At 33.3% G+C, this 12,760-nt stretch overlaps 1 long non-coding RNA gene across 1 annotated transcript; it reads right to left on the reverse strand.

Annotated features, from left to right (window-relative positions):
• Positions 1-1,510: 1,510 nt before the first annotated feature.
• LOC129221375 (uncharacterized) lies at positions 1,511-8,622 on the reverse strand. The gene is made up of 3 exons (XR_008580503.1): positions 8,514-8,622; positions 5,112-5,339; positions 1,511-1,882 (listed from the first exon to the last, which is right to left on the reverse strand). It is a non-coding gene; the product is annotated as an uncharacterized LOC129221375 (long non-coding RNA).
• Between the last annotated feature and the right edge of the window lie 4,138 nt (positions 8,623-12,760).

The raw sequence follows: 12,760 nt of genomic DNA on the forward strand, positions 1-12,760 counted from the left end.
ATAAATTACAAACATTTATTTGTTAACAAACACAAGATGGCAACAGTTAAAAGTTACAAATCATTTTGAGATAATATTTCCAATCATTTCCATACAATTAAAATCACAAGAAATACGCAGACGATAGTTTATTACGATTTATCTTCCTCATTGTTGCATTCATAAAGCTATTTTTATTAGCAAAAAAAAAAAAAAAACAATAAAATCAGCACCTCTTGGAGCAATTGGCGTGAAAATTGAAGCAATGCCTGTTTCATATGAATTCACATTTATTCCGAATTTCATGCAGAACGTAACTTTACTTCTTGAGATATGGCACGCACAATGGAAAAAAAGAATGTTCGATTACCCCACCCCCTTTTCAGTTGACACCAAAATAAAATCAGCTCTTATACCTTCTAAGGGCTACCTGTCAATAAATTTTTGTTTGATTCCGTTCATTATTTCTTGAGATACAGCAGTCACGATTGAAGACAAAAAATGTTCTATAGCTCAACCCCCCGTTTGAGATATCGGCACCAAAATTAAATCAGCATCTGCTCTTGTTAGGGGCAACATACGGACCAATATTTGTTTGATTCCGCCTGTTACTTCTTGGGTAATAGCAGCCACGCATAACTCAAGAAACGTAGTTTGCTGTAGAGCGGCCACAAAAAACTGGTCACACACGTATGTGACACAGACACACACAGGACTCAGCACACCTCTAAACGTTCAAATCCATCAAAATTTGAACAAATTCAATAATTTTTTCTATATATTAGATATAGAAGAAAGTAAAAATTGTTTAACCCATATTAAAGTATAGGTAACTTGAATAATTAAAATATCCTACAATTTTCTACTTTTGATTTTCCAAAATTGCAGAGAAAAAAAAAAAATAATAATATTCTTCATGTACAAGTATATCTGGAGTTCTTGATTGAGAATTATTAAAATTGCTTTAATAATATTCTGATTTAAGTCTTAATTGTATTGTGAACAAAATTATATATATTTTTTAAGAGAAGACTAAAATTATGTAAATTTTTCCATAACTATCTCTCTTCATTACAACCTTAAAATTTCATGATAGACGTTGTTCACTGTCGCACTTTATTCTGACTGAATAATAAATAGCCAATTTATCTGCTTCAAAATGATTGATTTCTTTTTAACAAATAAAGTACAAATTTGATAATTCATTAACAGCAGTTTTCATAACTTCAGACTTTCATCTGTATATTTTCATTATTTATTTACATATTTAACTCTTTGCACTAGACATCTTTTTTTCTTGCTGAATTTTCATTTCCAAAATTTGAATGGAATAAGTTAATTCCCTGGTATCAAATAAAATTGAATATCCTCTCAGATACGGCAATATATCACATAATGCATAGGGATCAAAATTATTTCTGATGTAGAAGTAGAAACTTTCTAAAATTACATGGAGATGTTTACTTTAAAGTTAAATATATAGACATAATCCAAACAAAGGTTTGTGAATAAGAGTTTTATATGCATTTTACAGGTACATTCATAGTCCATGATTTCAATACATCTTTTTTATAACAATAAAAATTCAAAAATAGTTGATATAAGAATACATAAAATAAATCTCACAAGATTCTCAAGTTAAAGTACATTTCACAATCTTAATACACTGAGTAATTGAATTATCATTCCACTCGAAAAGCCTACCGCACCACATTGCTAATATTAGACAAAACAGAGCAATACATCATTCAGGATTAGTAGTTAAGTGAAATAGTCTGTTCAAATCTTCAATTTTTGAGGAGATATCCAGATAGAGCACAAGCATCTTCAAAACATACAACTGGTAACATCAACTGTTGGAGGGGTAGGGGTCCAGGAGCAGTACTTTTCAAAGAACTCAAACCTACAAAATATAGAATAAGTACAGTTAATACAAATAAACAAACTCGGGGGGGGGGGGGGGAGGAAAAGTTTTATAGTCCATTTAGCGAGAGCTGATAGTGGACGTAAACAAAGCAACGTGACAATTGGCGTTACCGCTGTCTGCTTGGCGCTGGGATGATTGAAAACAGCGCCAGAATTGAAATCAGATAAGCGAAATGTCTGCGCTTTCAATGCGAACAGCATTGCCAATCGGGCAAGTAAGTCATGAAAGTAGTAACCCTCTTTGTTTACTTCCTCTATCAGCTCTCGCTGAATTGAGTATAGGATAGTTCTTTAGAATTTATAAGCACATGCATTTTCAAAATATGTAACTGTATGACCAATAAATGCATTATATCATTTAATGTTTTTCCAGACTAAAAATCAGAAAAGAAAAGATTAAAATAGAATTACTACAGGAGCATATGAAAACAATACAATTGTTTGTATAGATATTTCAAAACAAATAAACAGATTGCATGGGCCCAGCAGTGTCACCATAATCAATTTTTCTTCAACTTATAGCATCTAACAAAGTTTCCACAGATTGTAGAGCTGCAGAGTAATAAATTATATATTTATGATTTAATACATCTTTTTCACCAGTACAAATATAACTGTTTTCAACAATATGTTTACATGCCAGAAACCGGAAGCAAGGCCCACATAGTATCCCTTCGACACCAGTCTTCATTCCTTCATCAAGATTTTTCCCCCGGCTTGTTTATTACTCAATTTGATATTACAGTAACCCCTTGTTGTATCGTGCTTTTTGGGGGACAAAGAAAAAGCATGTATTATCCGAAAGCGCAAAGTAACCAAGGTTATTAAAAATAGTGATCCATCCAATACATACATGTAAATTAGCATTCACTCTTTTTGACATGATTTTCAAAAGGTTTCGATATATTTCACGAATTTACTATCGCAAGTATTGAAACTTATACAAGATTCAAATTTAAGTAAATTTTCAGCATCAATATGAAATGGTGACTAAAGATGATCTATATCAAGAGTGAGCATTCCAATACCCTCTTATTCCCAAGGGACTTTCTAATCCCTTCGATTTGCAGTAGAAAGGATGTGAAAAGTAAAAGTAACCAGATTGCTTAGAGAACTCTTTTGCCCGTCCAGAGCATTCTTCCTTTCTTTGATGCAAATCTTGATTTGTGGAACCAAGCACAAATCTTTTCTGTGCTAACAGGCAGTCAGAGAGGGTGTATGTTCTCTTCTATTTGGACCAGTATGACACCTGCCTGCTCTCTCACTCATTGTAAAGGTCTTGGGTATCAATACAAAAGAAAATGTGAAATAGTTTCCATGCTATATCTTAAAATGAAATATACTGCATGTATGTACATTTGGATAACAAGAGTTGCCACTGCTTTTCCAGCGAATTCAGAAGTAATTAAATACAAACAAAAAACCTGACTGCGTAAAAACCAAAAACACTAAAAAGAAAAATGTATAAGCCCAGTAGTTTAGAATGTTATTAAGTACTACTGAATAACTACACTGTTGAAATAGTTTTATAACCGCACACAGATAAGACAAATCATAAATTCAAAAGCAGAATAGAAAGCTCAACAGTCGGGGCCCATTCCTTTCTGATTCAAGGAACCCCGTAAAATTTGAATGGGCTCCGACTGTTGATCCTTCTCTTCTGCTTTTGAATTTATGATTAGTCTTATCTGTGTACAATTATAAAACTATTTCAATGGTGCAATTATCAGAAGTACTTAATAACATTCTTAACTACTGGGCTTATACATTTTTCTTTTTAGGTTTTTTGGTTTTTACGCAGTCGGTTTTTTTTTAAAAATATTTCTTTTTTATTTTACCCTTTTTAGTTAATTTTCATTGACTTAGATGATTATAAGAGGATACACTTCTCAATCTTGTCATTTTATTGAGAGAGTTTGAATCTTGAGGTTTATTAAGTAACTTGCGGTGGTCTAAACTACTGATAATTAGTCCCTCTAGGCAGGGCCCGATTAAAATATCGAGGGGTCCTAGGCCAAATACTTTTTTGGGGGCCCCTGTATTCAAACTTTATAGCATTAGCCGTCGGCTGAATAAATTTTAGCAAGACTAAAGTAATTTCAGACATTTAGGGCCCCTAAATATCGGGAGCCCTAGGCCCGGGACTAGTTGGCCTATTCAGCAATCAAGTCCTGCCTCTAGGGGCCTAACTCGGCTTAAAGCTACATATGCTTGACCTTCAGCAAAAACAGCCTGTATAACTCATGCTGACGCAAGCTAGGAAATGTCGTCAGTCAAATCTATCTCGCAAAACTAAAAAAGGTAGACAAGAAAGTACACGTCGCGAAACTCAGTCTCCTGAATCACGACAAAAACAAATGCAACATGTTAGAGATGAAAATTGAATTAGTCGACTTTCTTTCTTTTGGTGCTTATTGCACGGGTTTATTTTGATGAGGACTACAATCTGAGTGTCTTGCCTCCCTTACGCATGATATATTTTTTATTTCAGTAGATTACGTATAAACAACACATGAAAGAATTTACATCAGAAAGAGGGGGAAGTACATGCGGAGCGAGGGTGGGAGTTGAACCCACCGCCTCAAGTGCGAGAAAAGCCCGATCGGTAGAGTGACGGATTCGGGGCCGGAGGGTCCTGAGTTCGAACCTCGATGGTCGAAGACCCACTGTCGTCATTAAAGGGGACTGGGCGACGTTAAATATGCTCGTGGTCTAATTAAAAATAAGACATGCAATACACAGTGCGATACTTTTATTATATTTTACACTATTCATTCTATGAAAAACAAGTAAAAACAGCTCATCCTTATACGTTTTTACCTTCCCGAAGAAAATAAAATATGATCCTTGCCAAACCACTTGACCGCACAATTTCTAATATAGATATTGACTTGAAAATTGTCCCTTCTTTTTCTTATTATATTATAGCAAAAAAAAAAAAAAAAAAAGCAAAAATGCCTTGTTCCATTTTTGCAATTTAAATAGTATTTTTGCATTTTTCGAAAATTGCGACAATAGCGGAAACCTTGATTGAGACCAGAACATTATAGGTGCTTTTCAGGCCTTGACACAAGCAGTTTTTTTGGGGAGACAATATTTTTTTCAGAAAATGAGTGAGAAAAAAAAAGAGCACACTGAATAGATCATATAAATGCATTTTAAACAACTTATAACAACAATTTTAAAATGACATGTAAAGAACTTACCCTTGCCACCTTTTTCAACAAGATTCTTTCAATGGAAAGATAAAGGAAATTTGTCAACCTTTTCCATCTTCAGATTGCTCAAATTGAGGGCAGTCCAGTCGATTCACAGGGAGATTGCAAAGAAGGAAATATGTAAAGCAGGAAGATACTGGGTTCAAAGCCCAGTTTTATAGGAAAAATACCCGCTTAGTAGAGGAACCATCGTTGAAGACGGGATGCTTAGGTTTTCTGCAAAAAAAAAAGGTGATTTAAAGAAAGAATATGATTAACATGAACTGCATACATTGGGGACAATTAGTTACCTATTTCACAAACTACTTTGACAAATTGTCAAATTTTCACCTTAGTAGTAACTAACTACCCAGGGTTGGCTTTCTGCCGGCAGAAACTAGTTTTAGCCGTGTCAGTGGCAGAAATTGGTTGTAACCGGTAAAAACCGGCAGAAACTGGCAAAAACTTAAAAGCATCTTTAATTACTTAAGTGATTGCTAAATAATATTCGTTTAAGTAAACTAAAAAATGAAACTTCATTTCATCACTTAAAAAAAATAAAATCCTATGCTAATGCCCTTGATTTAGTTCGAAAAGGGAACTTTTCAATTGCAGATGCTCGTAACGTTTGGATTAATTTAACAAAAGACGAAAAATCATATAGGTGCTCAGGAAAGAGGAGCAACATACAAAATTAAAAGGCATTTCTGATTTTTTAATTTGCTCACTTATATGCTTCATCTAAATTGTTTGTGATCGAAATTATCACGTGCTTCAAGAAGAAAGTGCCAGAATTTTACTTGCCAATATTAACATAGATTTTGTACTAGAGACGTACCGAGTACTCGGTAATTACTCGGCCAATTTGCCGAGTACTCGGTACTTGGCCAAATTCTGATCAGATACTCGGCCAATACCGAGTAGTTGCAAAAAATTGAATATTGTCCAAGACAGATACCAAAATTTATATTAAAAAAAAAGAGCAAACATTATATTCTGCAATAATTTACAATTAAAATTTATAAGTCAAATTTAAATTTTGAGAATAATGAAGTTTGTAATGCTTCAATGGTATAAATCTTTCTTTTACTGTCCCCAAAGTTTATTAAACTTGTTTATTAAAAATTATGCAAAAAAAGGCAAGTATAGAAAATATGGAATTTTTATATTAAAAACGGATATTTGCTACAAACAAAAATTAGTTATAAAAAAATATAAAAATACCTTTGCTTAAAAAATTAAAGGAAATAAAACAATGTTAAAAGCACAGTGTAGGAACACTGCAGATACGTGTTTTGGAAGTTACAAGGAATTCCTTTTTCTATGCACAAAATGGGAGCTCGTGGATTTAAAGGCATCCGACAAAAGTTGGATTTTTTTTGTTGAATGTCTTTACCTTCTCTAGCTCACATGTTATGCACTGAAAAAGACATTCCTTGTAAGGGGGGGGGGCAGAAACATGTGTCTGCAGTGTTCTTGCACATTTGTTTTATCTGTTTTAAAAAAATATTTATGTTTGGCGGACTAGAACTATAATTGATTGGTATACAGTGAAACCCCTCCTAACGGATACCCCTCTTATGCGGACAATTTTTAATTCCCCAGTTCCAATGCAAATAACATTATTAACCCCCTGTCCTGCGGACACCTCTCTATTGCGGACAAAAAAAATTGTCCTGTTAGTGTCCGCATTAGAGGGATTTTACTATAATTTGTTTTAATTCCAACTTGATTAATCATATCTTTTATTTATTTATTTTTAATTTTAAAAATCATTTTTTGGTAAAATTTTTGACAAACAAAATTGTTTATATAATGCGTAATTAAATTTCACCAGGAATTTAGTTTTAAAAACTATTATATGGACAAGGAGGTCTATACTACTATTCCAATAAGTTCAAAATTCATCACATGTGTGTCGGTGGTTCTTGTTAAAACGTAATTGGTACTTGGTAACTCGGCCGAGTCGTGAAAGGCCGAGTACTCGGTAACTCGGTACTCGGCCGAGTAGTGAAAGGCTGAGTACTCGGTACTCGGCCAAAGTGCTACTCGGTACGTCTCTATTTTGTACCTAATGTCACAGCTTTGCAAAACAAATTGGCCTTATTTCTCGAAACTTATTTTCCAGTCGAATTTCTCCCACTACCCCAGTTACTACATGGTGGACCAGTTAAAAAAAAAAAAAACAATAGATGAAAGTTTCAAACATTGCGTGTTCCTTCATGCATTGCCTGCTAGCTCTTCTGTTGCAGGAATATTCTAAAGTTTCTCATTTGTACATATTAAATTGAGAAACTGTTTAGATTTAAAAAAAAAACTTTTTTGAAGAAGCAACTGCAGGGTCCAAACAATGTAACATTTGATTTTAAATTGTGGTAGTATAATTAAATTGTTCTTTGGTTAATAATTATTTTTTCCATGCACTTCCTATTGCATGTCAATAATTTATTTTATTTTTTTTTATTTTGTGAGTTTTTGCCAGTTTCTGCCGCAACTGTGGCAGAAAGTGGTTTTCGCCATGCCGGTTTAACCGGTTTCTACCAGTGGTTTTAATCGCCTCCGCAGAAACTTGCCAACCCTGTAGCTAACAGAATAGAGGCTCTATCCCAAAATACACCTTGTCATCATATAATTCCATTAATCAAATATTTTTTAAAATTATACAGATTATCAGGGGCTCTCAAACCCCTGTCCCTTCTTAGATGGCAGGACGTTTTCACCCTAGGAAGATTTGAAATTATTACATGAAAACAAATCACTTGTTGACGATTTGCAAAGCAGAGGAGAAAACACAGCATTTAACTTACTTTTACCACATTGAAACATACTTAGCATAAAAACGCATCGAGTTATATGCTTGTAGAATCGTAATGTCATGAATACAAGAAGTCATAAAATCCACCTCGGGAAGATGCTCAATATTGTTTGATATTAATTTTCAATTTTACTAATTAGCCTGCTCAAAAATTAATTTCACTCTGCTGCAATGCTTGTAGCTAACATTACAAACAGACCGGCCCAATATAATAGTTAAAACAAAAATAACATACTTCGTATATAATTATACAAAACACAGTGAAACAACCATTTAGCTCGAACACCGTTGATGCGAAATTAAATATCACGTTACAAATATAATGTTTAATATTATGCACAAGCAAAAATAACCAGCGTACTTTGCATTGATCAGTACTTAAAATACAAAATTAATAATCTCAAATGCGAATGATAAGGTATTAAACGACTTAAATATTAGAATGAATACATTAAAGATTCAATATATATTTTCTAAGCCAACAATAAATATAAATAATACACAATAAATATCTACAAACTGAAACTATTATGGTTAATGATTGATCAATTTTAAAAAATAATGATACAAACGTCGGAAAATTCAAAACCACATACCTCCACCAAAAACCGCTCGAACGTAAAAAAAAATGGCTTCCTTCCGGAAAAACATGAATACCCTGCCAATAATCTAATCGCCAGATATACAAGCCAACGCCAAGTGCCGGTTAGATCAAAAGATGGACAATTTCTTTGGAGTGCCGCGGTTGACCTATTGTACTCCGGTCAGGTTTTCCTCGAATGTGCAAACTCGCTACTAAACATGATATTTTTTCTCCCTAGTACTTAAAAAAATTTCAAATTACTAGAACGCAACGCGAAGCACCAAAAAACGAAGACGAAAATTAGTTTTAACCCTCGTCTAAATATACGTTCGTAGACATGTTTCATCAAAGTCTTGGCCCTCATAAAAAACCAGCGCTGTTTGCACTTTCAAACCTAGTAGTATTGTAAAGGCTTCGCAGATCCTAATCACACCATACAAGCGTTGCCAATTTAGGTTTGCCCCAACTATAGTATAGGAGCTCTCATTAATTGTACTTAACTGAAATTTACCATGTGATTTACCATACGATATGAAATAAGATTGAAAGATCCACTTATACGTAAAAGCAGTGCCTTAGGAAAAAGAGATGAAGATCAAGTTGAAGTATTTGTTTTAATACGTCAAAATTATTCAGTTATAAACATAAACATTCAGTAAGAAATATGCGACATATTCAAGAAGATATTTAAATTTTAACTTCAAAATATTTATTTTTTTTAATCAGTAAAAGAATTATAAACAAGGAATGAGACACATTTTAGCAAATAATTGTGATTTAAATGTCTTGTATCAAGTAAGTCAAACTCTCTTTACTTTTTTTTCGGATTTTTTTCTTCTTCTGAAATTGAAACAATTGACTGAGTAGCGTGAGCTTAAAATTACGAGTATATTTAAGAATATGAATTTTATGGAGAATTTTTACACCATGTTTTTACTTATAAACAGATTTTCTCTCGATGCAAAAGAAATTTAAACTTTGATCAAATACTTAGTACTACTTTCGTTAATTAAGCCACCGCTGCAGAAGATGTGCTATTGTGCCAATAAAGATTTTTCGCACATTTTTTCTCTCTCACGCGCATGCAGTTATCTTTTGAATTCCTTGTTTTGGCAACTAGGGAAACCGCCAATATTATAAAAACCGCCAAATCTGTAGCTGCGGTAGCGTTAATACGTAAGTACCAAATATTACAATTAATTGAGATCTTGGCAGAGCTACGGTAATACGATTGGGTGGCGAGTTTGGGGGATATTTCGATAATTGGGAATCTGGCGCTCTTTCTTCATTGGCGTCAATTCTTGGCTCCAGCGCCTGCACGTGAGGTATTTTTTTTCGTAAATCTAAGCAAAGAGACCGGAAACATCTATTAACATAGGGTTACTATAAATCAGCAGGCGGGTTACCAATATAAAATTATTTCCGCCAAAAATGAGACGACCGCGCCAGATTCCCCGAAATATCCCCTGAGTTTGCAAAACTCTTGGTGCTACAGCCATTCCAAAGCTGCTTTGGGGGATATTTCGATAATTAGGAATCTGGAGCGGTCGTCTCATTTTTGGCGTAAATAATTTTATTTCGGTAACCCTGCTGAAAAATAGTAACCCTAGTGAATAGATGTTTCCGTTCTCTTTGTTCAGATTTGCAACGAAAAATACCTCTCACGCAGATGCTGAAACCAAAAATTGACGCCAATGAAAAAAGATCGCCAGATTCCCAATTATCAAAATCTTCCCCTGCAGTGAAATGCCGAATTTTGGAAAATTAAATTAGGTCACAAAAACCTTTAAAAATTCTGTCAAAATACCGCGCCTATTTATAAATGGAGGAATTACCATAACGTGGAACATGCTTAATTGGCGAAAAAATATCCCGCTGCTCAAATAATTGTTGCAATTTTTGTTCGTTATGCTTTAGTTTTGTATTTTAATGGGACTTTTCATGTTAGTAAATGAGTTGCTTTTGTTTATTTGGCGGGAGGTTTTCATCTTTATCTATCTTTTAATATTATTTAATGGCATGTTTTATTTAAAAAATTGAACATTAAGTTTTTAATTTTTGCAATATTGATTTTGGTAACGTTTGAATAACAGATAAGAGTTTTGTTTTGATTAGATTGGTGAAAACATTTGAAAACGCGCTTATGATAATGGGGTCGTTTCCAAAATTTTAAAAATATTTTTTTCTGAAAGAGCATGCTTAAAAACATAGGATCTGACCATTTTTTAAATAATTTATTTAAGTTTAATATTTAAAAAAAATTACTTCGGTGCGCTTTCATTGTTTACACTTCTGTCGTTTGACATCACAAATGATGAAATGCCGTTCAATGCTGCCATTCAAAGAACAAAATATTTAATTCGCATCTTGACTCACTTGTATTGGCAACGATATGGTTGACAGCAAGCGTAGAGCGCAATTTTAATTCGCTTGATTATCATAATGTGGAAACGTAGTAGAGAGATGCTCCAAATTGCATACTTGTGACGTCATAAAGACCACGCCTTGTTTGAAAAATCGGACGTTTTAAAAAATTAATTAAAAAAAAAAACACTGTTGGGGAAAATGAAAGTATTTTCTGGGTCCATGTATTTTTTATTTTTTTTTGAGCAATCACGATTGCTTATTGTTCTCATTTGACTGTTTTGAATTCCTATGATTTTATTTTCCCACCAGCACCCTCTACCAGCACCACCGTCGCGTCGACCGGCCTCACGATGCTGCTCCCAGGGTGGCGACAGGAACTGTGAAAAAAAGTTCCCTGACTTTTCCCTGATTAAGTTCACCAAATTTCCCTGATTTACGTTACCAATGATAATGGTTTTCTTTATTTGCTCTACTTGAAATCCATTGTATGTTTGTATAAAATGCAGTGTTTTAAACGTTTTAAGTTGTGTAAAGTTGTTGAACCAAAGATAGATTTTAAAAAGATGCTACTTTTTTAATAAAATAATTTTTAAAAAAAAGGTCAAATCTTTTTTGGGGAAAACCCCCCCTACGAAACAGTATATTAAATTTTTCTACATGGAAAGATTATAGAAAATTTAAAAAAAACTTTACTTCCTGAAACCACTTAGCATAAGAATTTTAAGAAACTATTACAATTACTCTTAAAAATATATTTGTACTAGCAAAAATGCCCGGCGTTGCCTGGGTCAGTAATAATTATGAGAAACAATCGTTACTTGCCCTTGTTTCCTGTTTTAAGCGAAAGAATTTAAGACAAACCTTTTTGACGTGATTAAAAATCGAGCTTCTGCCATACTCATTAAACTAAAATAGCAATAAGTATAAAGAACAAAATAGTATTCAATTAGAAACGAAAGTACGACATTTAAGCATATTCGCAACTCCAACGAACTATAGGGGGCACTGAAGTCACTGTCTAATGGCGGAATTGAAAACTAAAACAAACGCACATGGTAACGAAGAAAATGCTAAAAGTGTTGTGATTTTTGTTCGTACGTATGATTGTTTCGCTTTATTCTTTTTAAATTAATTTTCAAAGTCTTGTTGATATTCTGACCCACGTAGAAAGAAATGAGAATTCAAGAAGCATTACTAAACGTCAAACATTAATGCAAAGTACGTAGTTCGTAGTTCTAAGCAGCCATTTTCACGATGTTGAATTCGATATTTATCAATTCTTGATAAAACTAAATAATAATTGTGGCCTGACAAGAATAACAATTAATGCTAGAAAATTTAATATGACATTACAAATTATTACCAAAAGAAGATGATACTTCTTTGCTTTGCTTTGGCTAGCGCTTGTTTTCCATTTGTAGCTGAGTTATTTCTCTTGAATTCCCGAATCGGTTAATTTAAAAATTTTCTGTTTCGATTTTTCTAATTTCTGAGTTACGATTTAATTGTGTCATGTTATGCAAATCATCAACAAAATTCTCACGGATATATGGTGGTAGTTTTCTTTTCAGTTGATTGACAATTATTTCTTTTTACTTATCGAATTCTGTAATTTTACTACCATTTTATTCCACTCATGATAAAATTTGAAAATGGTTTAACTAAAAATGCGAAATCTCGCCAAGGCTACTTTGCTCGCACAATACTAAAACTATAATAACCCTAAACAAATTTGGCGAAACCTTTCAGCTGAGAATAAAAGGAATAAAGTAAATTCTTTCTCGGTTATTCATTTTGTTCTACGATAATATATTCAAGAAAATATTTTGCATACTGTCCATTCCAACTAAATGCTGCTGTAAAATATGGTAAGTTTAATTAATTTAAGATTAA

The sequence above is a fragment of the Uloborus diversus genome, chromosome 4, assembly GCF_026930045.1.
Source record: "Uloborus diversus isolate 005 chromosome 4, Udiv.v.3.1, whole genome shotgun sequence".
In the NCBI taxonomy this organism is placed as follows: Eukaryota; Metazoa; Arthropoda; class Arachnida; order Araneae; family Uloboridae; genus Uloborus; species Uloborus diversus.